The 15,492-nt window shown below is 39.0% G+C and overlaps 1 protein-coding gene across 4 annotated transcripts in view; it reads right to left on the minus strand.

Annotated features, from left to right (window-relative positions):
* Nucleotides 1–15,492, minus strand: part of LOC120872006 (zinc finger protein 860-like) — a 147,095-nt gene that overhangs the window by 110,983 nt on the left and 20,620 nt on the right. Inside the window, exons 3-4 of one of the 4 annotated variants that reach the window (XR_005723146.1) lie at nt 12,844–12,970; nt 482–576 (exon numbers count right to left, since the gene is read on the minus strand). The gene's annotated coding sequence lies outside the window, so the exon portion shown is untranslated. Of the gene's footprint in view, nt 1–481; nt 577–11,844; nt 12,241–12,843; nt 12,971–15,492 lie in introns of those variants that run through there. The other 3 variants (XR_005723148.1, XR_005723147.1, XM_040252145.1) reach the window with 3 other exon arrangements.

Here is a 15,492-nt window from a genome sequence, read left to right on the forward strand (position 1 = left end):
TCTCTCCAGTATGAACTGTCTGATGACTTAAAAGCCTTGACTTTACAAGAAAGGCCTTGCCACACTCATCACATTTGTAAGGTTTTCCCCTGTGTGCTTTGAGTTCTTGTGTTATTCCTGAGGGATTCATAAAATCATTCCTATATATATTAGAAACACTGGTTTGGACACAAGGAGGAATTCTTTGAAGTGGTGAAAATGAGAAACTGTTGTTGTCAGAACTCTTAACTTCATTACATTCAGAAATTATCCCGCCAGTTTGAAGTATCTGAAGTTTATCCTGAGACTTAAATCCAAGCCTCTTTCCAAAGGGCTTGATGCCTGCATCCTTTCTATCATGCGAATCTCTTCCATCAGGTACATTTCCATTAAGCCTTACAGATGTGCCTTTGTAATTTCTTTTGTCATCTCTCTCCTGACACTCAAAGTCACACATATTTTCATAACTTTCCCAAAGATGAAAATGTTTGACTTCACAACTTTCAGAGCTTCCCAGCATCAATGTTTGGAATGTTTCTTGTTTATCACTGTTCGCTTTGGGTTGTAAATGCTTGATCACACGTGTAGGAGAGATATCTATAAGATAAAAAGAATCATAGGTATCCTGCTCACAATAATTCAAAAATAAATGTTTCATGTTGAATATATATTACACCCAAAGTAATACATCTAGTTATGAAACACCACAATGATGACCTTAAGTGTTTAGAAATACTAAAGGAATAGAATTCTTAAAGAAAGCACAACATAAATTCACCATTAAGGTATCTTACTTTTAAAAACCATATGCCAAACACACTCACATTGGACAATCTTATGCCAACTCTCAAAAATAGAGTGTTTTTCTACCAGGGCCCTTAGGAATGTATCAATGAACAGTTGTCTAAAATTGAAAAGAAAAATATTACACTATCATTGTATTCCGCAAACTTACCGTACATAAATTCTAAACAATATATTATATATTGTAACAGTAAATAATCCAAAACCAAGCTTACCCAATTAATAATTAACTATTCATAATTGGTTGTTTACAATTGAAAGCAAATGAGAAAATGAAGAATATGACTAAAACAACTTTTTGAAACAACATAGTTTTCTAAATCTACTTTAGAACTACGTACCCAAAAAGAAAAAGCATTTTACAATGTTAACAAGTAGTATGTGTCAGCTGTATGCAGAATACAGGCTAAAAGACCATCATCTGTAAATGACACATAAATTAAGACGTAAAATATTCACCGGTTTTCTAACAGCCAATAAACAATGCAACCCCCACCTATGTTTTTGTTGTTCAGTCGCTCATTGTGTTTGCCTCTTTGCGACTCTGTGGACTGTTGCTCACCGGACTTCTCTGTCCATGGGATTTCCCAGGAAAGAACAGTGGAGTGGGTTGCCACTTCCTTTTCCATGGGATCATCCTGACTCAGTGATCAAACCTGCATCTTGTGCATTAGCAGGTGAATTCTTTACAACTGAGCCACCAAGGAAGGCTAATCTCTGCTGCTGCTGCTGCATTGCTTCAGTCATCTCTGACTCTGTGCGACCCCATAGACAGCAGACCACTAGGCTCATCTGTCCCTGGGATTCTCCAGGCAAGAATACTGCAGTGGGTTGCCATTTCCTTCTCCAGTGCATGAAAGTGAAAAGTAAAAGTGAAGTCGGTCAGTCTCTTAGCGACCCCATGGACTGCAGCCTACCAGGCTCCTCCATCTATGGGATTTTCCAGGCGGGATTTCACAGGCAAAAATAGTGGAGTGGGTTGCCATTTCCTTCTCCATGGGATCTTCCTGACTCAGGGATCAAACCTGCATCTTCTGCATTAGCAGGTGAATTCTTTACCACTGAGCCACCAAGGAAGGCTAATCTCTAGCCATACACTATTCTTCATTACCTAGTTTAATGGCACCAAAATATAATAAAAAGTGAGTGCTTTGTGTGTTTATTGACTAGGGTCAGACACAATATTGCGGAAAAATGTTGCAAGTGAAACGCATACAAGATATAATGCAGTTGAGGTTTGACAGAAAACAAAATTCAGTAAAGCCATTATCCTTCAATTAAAAAATAAATAAAATTTTAAGAAGATATAATGTAGACCTAGAACAAATAATTTCACAATTTGTATGGAAATACAAAAACCTCGAATAGCCAAAGCAATCTTGAGAAAGAATGGAACTGAAGGAATCAACCTGCCTGACTTCAGGCTCTACTACAAAACCACAGTCATCAAGACACTTTGGTACTGGCACAAAGACAGAAATATAGATCAATGGAACAAAATAGAAAGCCCAGAGATAAATCCACACACCTATAGACACCTTATCTTTGACAAAGGAGGCAAGAATATACAGTGGATTAAAGACAATCTCTTTAACAAGTGGTGCAGGGAAAACTAATCACTACTTGTAAAAGAAAGAAACTAGATCACTTTCTAATACCATACACAAAAATACACTCACAATGGATTAATGATCTAAACAGAAGACCAGAAACTATAAAACTCCTAGAGAGAACATACACAAAACACTATCCGACATACATCACAGCAGGATCCTCTATGTCCCACCTCCCAGAATATTGGAAATAAAAGAAAAATAAACAAATGGGACCTAATTAAACTTAAAAGCTTCTGCACAACAAAGGAAATGATAAGCAAGGTGAAAAGACAGCCTTCAGAATGGGAGAAAATAATAGCAAATGAAGCAACTGACAAACAACCAATCTCAAAAATATACAAGCAACACTTGCAGCTTATTTCCAGAAAAATAAACGACCGAATCAAAAAATGGGCCAAAGAACTAAATAGACATTTCTCCAAAGAGGACGTACAGATGGCTAACAAACACATGAAAAGACACACAACATCACTCATTATCAGTTCAGTTCAGCTCAGTTCAGTCGCTCAGTCGTGTCCGACTCTTTGCGACCCCATGAATCGCAGCACGCCAGGCCTCCCTGTCCATCACCAATTCCCGGAGTTCACTCAGACTCACATCCATCGAGTCACTGATGCCATTCAGCCATCTCACCCTTGGTCGTCCCTTTCTCCTCCTGCCCCCAATCCCTCCCAGCATCAAAGTCTTTCCCAATGAGTCAACTCTTCGCATGAGGTGGCCAAAGTACTGGAGTTTCAGCTTTAGCATCATTCCTTCCAAGAAATCCCAGGGTTGATCTCCTTCAGAATGGACTGGTTGGATCTCCTTGCAGTCCAAGGGACTCTCAAGAGTCTTCTCCAAAACCACACTTCAAAAGCATCAATTCTTCAGCACTCAGCCTTCTTCACACTCCAACTCTCACATCCATACATGACTACTGGAAAAACCATAGCGTTGACTAGACGGACCTTAGTTGGAAAAGTAATGTCTCTGCTTTTGAATATGGTATCTAGGTTAATCATAACTTTTCTTCCAAGGAGTAAGCGTCTTTTAATTTCATGATCGCAATCACCATCTGCAGTAATTTTGGATCCCCCCAAAAATAAAGTCTGACACTGTTGCCACTGTTTCCCCATCTATTTCCCACGAAGTGATGGGAACAGATGCCACGATCTTCATTTTCTGAATGTTGAGATTTAAGCGAACTATTTCACTCCCCTTTTTCACTTTCATCAAAAGGCTTTTTCATTCCTCTTCACTTTCTGCCATAAGAGTGGTGTCATCTGCATATCTGAGGTTATTGATATTTCTCCCGGCAATCTTGATTCCAGCTTGTGTTTCTTCCAGTCCAGTGTTTCTGATGATGTACTCTGCATAGAAGTTAAATAAGCAGGGTGACAATATACAGCCTTGACATACTCCTTTTCCTATTTGGAACCAGTCTGTTGTTCCATGTCCAGTTCTAACTGTTGCTTCTTGGCCTGCATACAGATTTCTGTAGAGGCAGGTTAGGTGGTTTGGTATTCCCATCTCCTGAAGAATTTTCCACAGTTTATTGTGATCCACACAGTCAAAGGCTTTGGCATAGTCAGTAAAGCAGAAATAGGTGTTTTTCTGGAACTCTCTTGCTTTTTCCATGATCCAGCGGATGTTGGCAATTTGATCTCTGGTTCCTCTGCCTTTTCTAAAACCAGCTTTAACATCAGGAAGTTCATGGTCCACGTATTGCTGAAGCCTGGCTTGGAGAATTTTCAGCATTACTTTACTAGCGTGTGAGATGAGTGCAATTGTGCGGTAGTTTGAGCATTCTTTGGCATTGCCTTTCTTTGGGATTGGAATGAAAATTGACCTTTTCCAGTCCTGTGGCCACTGCTGAGCTTTCCAGATTTGCTGGCATATTGACTGTACCACTTTCACAGTATCATCTTTCCAGGATTTGAAATAGCTCAAGTGGAATTCCATCACCTCCACTAGCTTTGTTCGTAGTGATGCTTTCTAAGGCCCACTTGACTTCACATCCCAGGATGTCTAGCTCTAGATGAGTGATCATACCATCGTGATTATCCAGGTTGTGAAGATCCTTTTTGTACAGTTCTTCTGTGTATTCTTGCCATCTCTTCTTCATATCTTCTGCTTTCATTAGGTCCAGACGATTTCTGTCCTTATTGAGCCCATCTTTGCATGAAATGTTCCCTTGTTATCTCTAATTTTTTTGAAGAAATCTCTAGTCTTTCCCATTCTGGTCTTTTCCTCTATTTCTTTGCAATGATTGCTGAAGAAGGGTTTCTTATCTCTTCTTGCTATTCTTTGGAAGTCTGCATTCAAATGTGTATATCTTTCCTTTTCTCCCTGGCTTTTGGCTTCTCTTCTTTACACAGCTATTTGTAAGGCTTCTCCAGACAGCCATTTTGCTTTTTTGCATTTCTTTTACCTGGGGATGGTCTTCATCCCTATCTCCTGTACAATGTCACGAACCTCATTCCATAATTCATCAGGCACTCCATCTATCAGATCTAGGCCCTTAAATCTATTTCTCACTGCCACTGTATAATCATAAGGGATTTGATTTAGGTCATACCTGAATGGTCTAGCGGTTTTCCCTGCTTTCTTCAATTTCAGTCTGAATTTGGCAATAAGGAATTCATGATCTAAGCCACAGTCAGCTCCTGGTCTTGTTTTTGTTGACTGTATAGAGTTTCTCCATCTTTGGCTCCAGAGAATATAATCAATCTGATTTCGGTGTTGACCATCTGATGATGTCCATGTGTAGTCTTCTCTTGTGTTGTTGGAAGAGGGTGTTTGCTATGACCAGTGCATTTTCTTGGCAAAACTCTATTAGTCTTTGTTCTGCTTCATTCCGTATTCCAAGGCCAAATTTGCCTGTTACTCCAGGTGTTTCTTGACTTCCTACTTTTGCATTCCAGTCCCCTATAATGAAAAGGACATTTTTTTGGGTGTTAGTTCTAAAAGGTCTTGTAAGTCTTCATAGAACCGATCAACTTCAGCTACTTCAGCGTTACCTGTTGGGGCATAGACTTGGATTACTGTAATACTGAATGGTTTGCTTTGGAAATGAGCAGAGATCATTCTGTCGTTTTTGAGATTGCATCCAAGTACTGCAGTTCAGACTCTTCTGTTGACCATGATGGCTACTCCATTTCTTCTGAGGGATTCCTGCCTGCAGTGGTAGATCTAATGGTCATTTGAGTTAAATTCACCCATTCCAGTCCATTTTAGTTCTCTGATTCCTAGAAGGTCGACGGTCACTCTTGCCATCTCCTGTTTGACCACTTCCAATTTGCGTTTATTCACGGACTTGACATTCCAGGTTCCTATGCAATATTGCCCTCTACAGCATCGGACCTTGCTTCTGTCACCAGTCACATCCATAGCTGGGTATTGTTTTTGCTTTGGCTCCATCCCTTCATTCTTTCTGGAGTTATTTCTCCACTGACCTTCAATAGCAAGAAATGCAAATCAAAACCACAATGAGGTACCATTTCACGCCAGTCAGAATGGCTGCGATCCAAAAGTCTACAAGCAATAAATGCTGGAGACAGTGTGGAGAAACGGGAACGCTCTTACACTGTTGGTGGGATTGCAAACTAGTACAGCCACTATGGAGAACAGTGTAGAGATTCATTAAAACCTGGAAATAGAACTGCCTTATAACCCAGCAATCCCACTGCCGGGCATACACACCGAGGAAACCAGAATTGAAAGAGACATGTGTACCACAATGTTCATCGCAGCACTGTTTATAATAGCCAGGACATGGAAGCAACCTAGATGTCCATTAGCAGATGAATAGATAAGAAGGCTGTGGTACATATACACAATGGAGTATTACTCAGCCATTAAGAAGAATTCATTTGAATCAGTGCTAATGAGGTGGATGAAACTGAAGCCTATTATACAGAGTGAAGGAAGTCAGAAAGGAAAACAGCAATATAATATACTAGCGCATATATATGGAATTTAGAAAGATAGTAACAATAACCCTGTATGCAAGACAGCAAAAGAGACACAGATGTATAGAACAGGCTTTTGGACTCTGTGGGAGAGGGAAAGGGTGGGATGATTTGGGAGAATGGCATTGAAACATGTATAATATCATATATGAAACGAATCACCAGTCCAGGTTTGATCCATGATACTGGATGCTTGGGGCTGGCGCCCTGGGATGACCCAGAGGGATTGAACGGGGAGGGAGGAGGGAGCGGGGTTCAGGATGGGGAACACGTGTATACCTGTGGTGGACTCATGTTGATGTATGGCAAAACCAATACAATATTGTAAAGTAATTAACCTCCAATGAAAATAAATAAATTTATATTAAAAAAGATATAATGTAGATAAAGTCATATCATAAAGAACATGACAGAATATAGATATTACCTTTCTTAAACAAATAAATTTTGAGTATTTACTATAAAACATGTACTACTGACAGCACTAATTTGCTTTAAAAGGCTTGAGGTACATTAACATGTTTTTCTCTAATCAGAGCAGGAGACACACCCAATTGGCCCACAAAGTGGTAAGAGAACCAGGATATGAATCTGAATCTACTGGAATGACTGAAAAAACTTATTTGTAAACATGACCACCCACCGAATGAATAGACTAGAAAATATTAAAAGAAAAAAAAAATACAAGAAACTTAGAAGGAAAATATCAAGGAAGATACAAGACAGAAGTAGTCTGTTTAACTATTATTCAACCATCCCATCTCCAAATGGGTTGTGAGTCATCATGGATGCACAGAGTGATTTAGGTCATGTCCTGAGAAACATGTTCAATAAATGATCAGAGATTATCTTTACAGTGAGAGTATGTAGAAGGTGGAGGGATGTGATAGGTAAGAACTGTTTCCATCCATATCAAGGTACTATGTGAGGACTGGTCAGGACTAAGAAAGGGCCTGTGTGGAGCATAGGGTACAGAGGTTTATGTCAAGATATCAGCTTGTGACTGCATGTCTGTGTGAAAATAACTGAGAGTGCAAACTAATATACTGACCTTAAAAGAAAAGAACTGGTTCAGCAAGTTTATGGGCATTATACTATGGGTATGGGACAGAAACAAGAGAGATTTTTAAAAGTGACTGTGATATATGGAGAAAGCAGGATAATACCTGTTATACTATTTACAAGGTAATGTATCCAACTGTGATTTTGTAACTTACAATGGAATGCTTATATTCAACAAAAACATACACAATATTCCAAGATATTGTGTAAGAATCTTATTAGCAGAAATCAGAAGGAAAATCCAGGAAAAGGCTATCTAAACCTGGGTTCCTCTGCCAAGTATGATTAACCGCTCTATTGGACATTTACTTCGTTTCTTCTTCCACACATGGTCATCTCAAGATAGAGGAGTATCAAAGGAAAGGAGGGACTGACACTGACTCTGGAAGACCTTCCCAGTTACAAAAGCCTTTCTGAGGCATCCAACTCTTTTTTGCAGAAAAAGACTTTATTCTCCTAGACCTTCCCTGAGTTCAAAAGAGCAGATTCAAACAGTTACTAATACATTAAAGGACATTAAAGGATCATACCATGATAAAGTGGGATTTACTGCAGGGATGCAAGATTTCTCAATATCCACAAGTTATTCACTATGATACACCACAGTAACAGTTGAAGACTAAAAACCATGTGATCATCAAGAGATGCAGAAAAGCTTCTGACAAAATTAAAGTGCCATTTATGATAAAAACCCTTCAGAAAGTCAGCACAGATGGACCCTACCTCAACATAATTAAGACTGTATATGTCAAACACAAGCTAACATCATACTCAACAGGGAAAAACTGAAAGCATTCCCCTTAACAACATGAATAAGACAAGAATGTTCACTATTGCCACTTTTATTCAACATATTTTTGGAAGTCCGAGCCACAACAATCAGAAAAGAAAAAGAAATAAAAGGAATTCAAGGTAAAAAAAACTAAAGAGGAAGTAAAACTGTCACTATGATGCTACACACAGAAAATCCCGAAGATGCCACCAGATGACTACTAGACCTCATCAATGAACAGAGTAACCTTGCTGGATACAAAATATATAGAAAACTGCTGCATTTCTATATACTAATAATGATATATCAGAAACGGAAATTAATGAAACAATCCCATTCACCATCTCAGAGAAAAGAATACAATTCTAAGGAATAAACCTACCTAAAAAGTCAAAAGAACTGTACTCATAAAACTGTAAGATGCTGATGACTGATACCAAAGATGACACAAATAGATGGCACAAACATATACCGTGTTCTTGGATTGAAAGAAGTAACAATGTCAAAATGACCATACTATCCAAGGCAATCTACATATTCAATGCAACCCTTATCAAATTAGCAATGACATATTTCATAAAACAAAGAAAAACTTAATTTGTACCAAAATACAAAAGACTCTGGTATCTAAAATGATCTTGAGAAAGAAGAACAGAGCTGGAGAAATCATGTTGCCTGAGTTCAGACTATACTACAAACTGACAGTCAACAAAGTGAAAGTGAAGTCGCTCAGTGACGTCCAACTCTTTGTGACCCCATCGACTGTAGACTACCAGGTTCCTCTGTCCATGGGATTTTCCAGGCAAGAATACTGAAGTGGGTTGCCATTTCCTTCTCCAGCAGATCTTCCTGACCCAGGGACTGAACCTGGGTCTCCTGCATTGTAGGCAGATGGCTTTACCGTCTGAGCCAGCAGGGAAGTGATATGATGATGGCACAAAACAGAAACACAGATCAGTAGAACAGGACAGAAAACCCAGAAATAAACCAATTTACTTAGAGTCAATTATTCTATAACAAAGGAGGAAATAATACAGAATGAAGAAGTCTCTTTAATAAGTGATGCTAGGATAAATGGATAGTTACATGAAAAAGAATGAAATTACAACATTCTCTAACACCACATACAAAAATAAACTCAAAATGTGTTAAACATCTAAATGCAAGACCAGATACTATAAAATTCATAGTGGAAAACAAATGCAAAACACTGACATAAATGTCAGCAAATTTTTTTTGAATCTATCTCCTAGTCATGGTAATAAAATCAAACAAATGAGACCTAATTAAATTTAAAACCTTTTTGCAAAGCAAAGGAAACCAAAAAAATAACAAAAATTCAACTTTTAGACTATGAGACTATATATGCAAATGATGCTACCTATAAGGGATTTATTTCGAAAATATACAAACAGTTCATACAGCGTAATATCAAAACAAACAAACAACCCAATCAAAAACTGGGCAGAAGATCAAAACAGATACTTCTCCAAAGGAGACAAACAGATGGCCAACAGTCACCTGAAAAGATGTTTGACGTCTCTCCTTATGAGAGAAATGCAAATCAAAACCACAAAAATGTATCACCTCACACTGGTCAGAATGACCACCATCAAAAAGTCTACAAACAATAAATGCTTGAGAGGGTGTGGAGAAAAGAGAACTCTCCTACACTGTTGGAAGGAACATAAATTGGTACTGCCACTTTGGAGACTAGCATGGAGGTTCCATAAAGAAATAAAAATAGAGCTATCACATGAAGCAGCAATTCCAATCCTGGGCATATATCCAGAAAGGATGAAAACTATTCAAAATGATACATGCACCCCAATGTTTTTAGCAGCACTATTTATACCAGCCAAAACATGGCAGCAACCTAAATGTTCACTGGCAGACAAAGGGATAAAGAATATGTGGTACACTTATACAAGGGAATATTGTGAAGTGAAAGTAGCTCAGCTGTGTCCAACTCTTTAAGACCCCATGACCTGCAGCTGCCAGACTCCCCTGCCAATGAAATTCTCCAGGCAAGAACACTGGAGTGGGTTGCCACCTCCACAGCATAAAACACAATGAAGTAATGGCTTTTGCAGCAATATAGACAGACTTAGGGATTATTCTAAGTGAAATCAGACAGAGAAAGACAAATATCATAGAATATTATATGTTGAACAGAAATAAATGATACAAACGAATTTATTCACAAAATAAACTCACCAGAATGAAAAACAAACTTATGGTTACCAAAGGGGATAGTACAGGATGGTGATGGAGGCAGGAAAGGGAGAGATAAATTAGGAGTCTGAATATTTACAAACTAATGTATATACAAAATAGATAAACAACAAGAACCTACCATATACTCAGGGAACTATATTGAGTATCTTGTAAACTGCTGTATACCTGAAACACAAAACTGTAAATTAACTATACTTAAAAAGTGGAGAAGGAAATGGCAATCCACTCCAGTATTCTTGCCTGGCGAATCCCATGGACAGGGGAGTCTGGTGGGCTGCCGTCTATGGGGTCGCACAAAGTCAGACACAGCTGAAGCAACTTGGCATGCATGCATGCACGCATTGGAGAAGGAAATGGCAACCCAGGCCAGTGTTTTTGCCTGGAGAATCCCAGGGACAGAGGACCCTGGTGGGCTGCTGTCTGTGGGGTCGCACAGAGACACGACTTAACGCAACTTAGCAGCAGCAGCAGCCGCGTACCTAGAAAGAATGGTTACAACAAAAACACCTCTTGCAGAGATGTTCAAAGGATGTTTCACAAAGGTGTAAAAACTACTAAATGGGGAAAGCAGTCTATGAAACAAGACATGTTGACAAAACTGAACACCCACCAGCAAAAGAATTTACTTGGAACATTATCTTACACTACAGACAAAAACAAACTCAAAATGGTTCAAAGACCTAAACCTAAGTCCCAAATGTATAAAACTCTTAGAAGTAAACATGCAGGATATGTTTCTTGAAATTGGACCCACAAATGATTTACCAGATATAACACCAAAAGCACAGGCCACAAAATAAAACCAGATATTAATAAACTGAACTATATCAAAATTATAAACTACTCTGCATTAAAGTGCAGTGAGTTTCAAAAGACAATCAACAGTAAAAGAAAAAATATGTGGGATTCATACATCTGATAGTAAGTGAGTACAAAGAATATATAAAGAATTTTAAGAGGGACTGATCACCAGTTCCACCATAGGGATCATTCCCCAATCAACCATCCAAGGCATTGCAAACACAAAACAAACATTAAGAGTAACAGAGAAATTTGAACTCAATGATAAAATAAAAAATACCTACAATGCACAGAACAACAGTGCAGCCAATAGCCCCATAGATATGAGAATGTGAACTTGGACAAAATTGTCCTGGGATAAATTCCCATGCCAATTACAGAGGCTAAAATATATGGCCCTTGATACACATCAACAACAATGTCACGGTGCCCTTGACAGAGTCTCCAAAGCCAGAAAATAACCTGGAAAGATGTATCAGGCTCTCGTGATACTTTCTCTCTCATCATCCTAGAACATACTGACCACTCTACTGGATAGCATCAAGTGGTGACTTTGTACAGAGCAAGAAAATAACATTAGGAATAGTGTCTCCATCACAGTTTTCTGTTACCTACTAAATCCACTCCACAGAGACTTCCCAGAGGCTGCCAATTAAACATAGGTGGATTATCACAGCAAGGAAACCAGATAAAATTTCAGACCCTCAGGAATATATTTCAAAGAAATTGAAGAGGTAAAATGATACAAAGTAAGAAGAATGGAACATCAGGAACAGCTAACATTCCCAGACGGGGTAGAGCAGCACAAGAGTAAAACTAATACAACATGAAGGTCAGACATTACAGCATCTTGAGATGGGACCATGCACTCAACCTACAGATGGCAAGCTAAGAGCCTGCGAGATTCACATATGCTCCCCTCGTAGGATCTACGATCAAAAAGATGATCTCTCTACCCACTCTTACATTCTCCTAAGTAACAACCACAGAGGATCCAATCCACCAACTTGTCTCACTCCTAAACAGAAAAAAACAGCCCTTTTTAGATACTCGTTTTTCTTTATATGTTGTAGTTTTGGCTACTTTTACATCACTCCCCACTGTCCAGAGCTTTTTCTCAGGCTCCAATGTGGAAATAATATTCAGATCAGACACAGAAATTCTGGGACTCCCCTGGTGATCCAGTGGTTAAGACTCTGCATTTCCAATGCACGGGCTGCAGGTCTGATCCTTAGTCAGGGAACTAAGATCCCATATGCAGAATGGTGCAGCCAAAAAAAAGTAAACAAGCGAGCAAAAACAAACAAGTAGATATTCAGCATTATCAGAAGAAAGAAATCTAAAGTGCTGTGGATTTTTTTAAACACTGAGCCAAAAGTCAAAAGGTAGAAAATAGGAAATCGGGTTGTTTGGTATTTTTTTTAACATTTGCTACTGAGCTTTGTAGACAACCTCAGATATGACATGAAAGAGACACATCATCTGAAGACGTTTAACCTTGTGAAGCTGTGTCATGCCCCAGTCACCAGAACTCTCAGATGGAAGACATCAGGGCCTCCCAAGGGGCACACAGGGAAAATGCAGATACCCAAGGGCAGCTCTGGAAGGAAGTCATCCTCACCCACAGACAGCAGGTTCCTATAGGTCTCCAGCATCACGTCCCTGTAAAAGGCCCTCTGAGCAGGGTCCAGGAATTCCCACTCCTCCTGAGTGAATTCGATGGCCACATCTTCAGAGGTCAGTCGTTCCTGAAATGAAACCACATGTCACCTAAAGGGCCATGAAAAGTTCTCATTTTCATGCAAAAGAGAAAGGATGGTAAGGGGCAAGCATTGACGTGGTTGAAGTATGTGTTCTAACAAATCCCTGCAGGGGTATCTGGAGAAAGTATAGATCTCTAGTTTTAATTTCTTATGCTTCTTCCTAAGACCTTATCAGATCCTCCAATTAACATGGATTTTTCATCATCATTCAAAATCCATGAAATATATAAAAATAAAGCTCAACACTGTTTTGGCTATACAGAAGTGTCAGATATTATGTTCTATCCAGTGAGTACAACTCATTATCTAGATGAGGTACAGCATGAGTGGTGTCTTCAGAGATGACAAAGTCCATGGCATTTTTAATGGAAAGGTCTAAATTTTCAGGTATGATGTTGATAACAGCAGCAAGGACCAAAAGTGTCTGAAGGCTTCCTGTTGCTCTAAATTACTGTAGTATTACTCTAAACATTAAATAAGTACTTTACAGGCAAGAACCTGTCATCAATATAATAGCTCATTAAAGAACCATCTGTTCCCACCTTAGAGAAGAAAACCTGTGTCACAGACACTCTGAGAAACTCGACTCAGATCAAGAAGGTAAGAAATGTTACATGAAGCACCTGAACTCAGAAGCTTGGGCCCAGCAACTGAAGCTTAAGCATCTAACGGTTAATACAGACAACATTGCAAGTCCTTTGACAGAGGGCTCCTAAAGAAAACTTGAAAGAAGTCCAAGGTGAACCTCCTCCCTGCCCCTCTGTCTTCTCTGCAGGGGGAGCAGCTCTTGGGCCTCGAGCCTTCATCCCTTGAAAATGGACACCTGTGCCAAATTAGTCTCTACCCCCTCCCTGATTGGGAGAACCTCCCCCCTGTTGAGTGATCACTGTCCACAGTGGTGGTGAAGGACTGGAGAGACTGACTGATGAGAGCCACAGCAGCTTGGCAGCCCCAGGTCCCCAGACCATCTCACTTATTCCTAGCCAAGCTTCCAAACCAGTGACATTTCAAAGGACTCTGACACAGCAGCCAAGTTCCCTGGAGCTGGAGCTGCCACAGCAAGGGTGGCTGGCTCCAGGGCTGGAAGTGGGACTTTGTTCGGGAGCTTCATCACTGTTATGCCAGGAACCCTTCTCTGAAACAGTAGCTCTACTATACTACGCCATGGGCTTGGCCCTCTCAAAGGCCATGGGGCTCTTTTGCCTGATGGTGGTCTAGCTCATCTTCCTGATGATATAAAGGAGCTGTTTCCACCTCCCATAGTTTTTTCCTGTGTCTGCCCTGTGTATTCCCTTTCCTGGAACTCCCCAGGCAGTCTGGGCAAAGTGGTGGGCTCAGGGTTTGACGGAAGGAAAACAAACAAACATTGTATTGATATGAAAAAAAAAAAAAGTTCAAAGTGAATAATATGGAATGGCATGAAAGGTCATTATAGACGTGGATACAGAAACATAACTGTTAGTAATTTACTACTTAAACACTAACACGATTGTTTAGAAAATTTCAAGGCCACAGATTATACTGATAACATAATTTCAACTGAAAAAAAAAAAGGTGATATGTAGTTTTTAAATCATGATGTCTTCTATCTAAACCACAGACTTGCACATGGATGCATACTTATCTAGAAAAAATTAACTGACATGAGAAGATTCATCTTTTGACAGATTTTGTGGACAATTTTATATCATCCTTTTATTCACATGTACTTCAGCATCCTTCAGACGATAAATATGTATCCTTTGTACTCAGCTGAGTTTGTCAACAGGATTCTATACTAGGCTACAAAAAGAAAACTGGTAAAAACATAAAAAAAAAAGAATACTTGAACTCAATTCATAATAAAATTACCATATACAAAGATACAATTTTATCCATTTAAATTTACATAGCAAGGCATTAACAGAAGCCAAAGACTTTCTTTGCTTTTTTTTCCATTAATAAACCAGTGATTTGAAATTAGAAGAGTCATTAGATTATGACAAAAAAGAATTATCACAACAGCAAAGTAAAAATACTTCTCAGAGAATTAAAAATCATGGCAAAAAAGAATATGGAAAAAAAATACAGTTATTAAGCAAGACTATCTGAAGAAACATCATGATAGGAAGGAAACATTCAATACATTCCTTCTGAAATTACAGTGGCACGAAAGGAGCTGTCCAGGGTGCCTGTATTTCACCACCATACGATGCACAGTAGCAGGGGCCACTAGAAGAAGTAAGAGGAGGTAAAACATAGGGCAAGAGACACAGAGTTTGTCAGAGAGTTGAAACAGGTAGTACTCACAAACCTAAGGACATGGAAAGGTGAAAAGTGAAAGGATGGAAAAAGACAGTCCATTCTAAAGAGAGCAGGGGAGACTGTTATATCAGACAAAATAAACTGAAGAAAAAAAAAAGTGCAATGAGATAAACATGGTATGATGATAAAACGGTCAATTTACCAAAAAGCTGTAACAAGTAAAACTATATATACATCTAACATTAGATATCTCAGAAAAATGA

Source organism: Oryx dammah, unplaced genomic scaffold (genome assembly GCF_014754425.2).
Source record: "Oryx dammah isolate SB20612 unplaced genomic scaffold, SCBI_Odam_1.1 HiC_scaffold_13, whole genome shotgun sequence".
Classification (NCBI taxonomy): Eukaryota; Metazoa; Chordata; class Mammalia; order Artiodactyla; family Bovidae; genus Oryx; species Oryx dammah.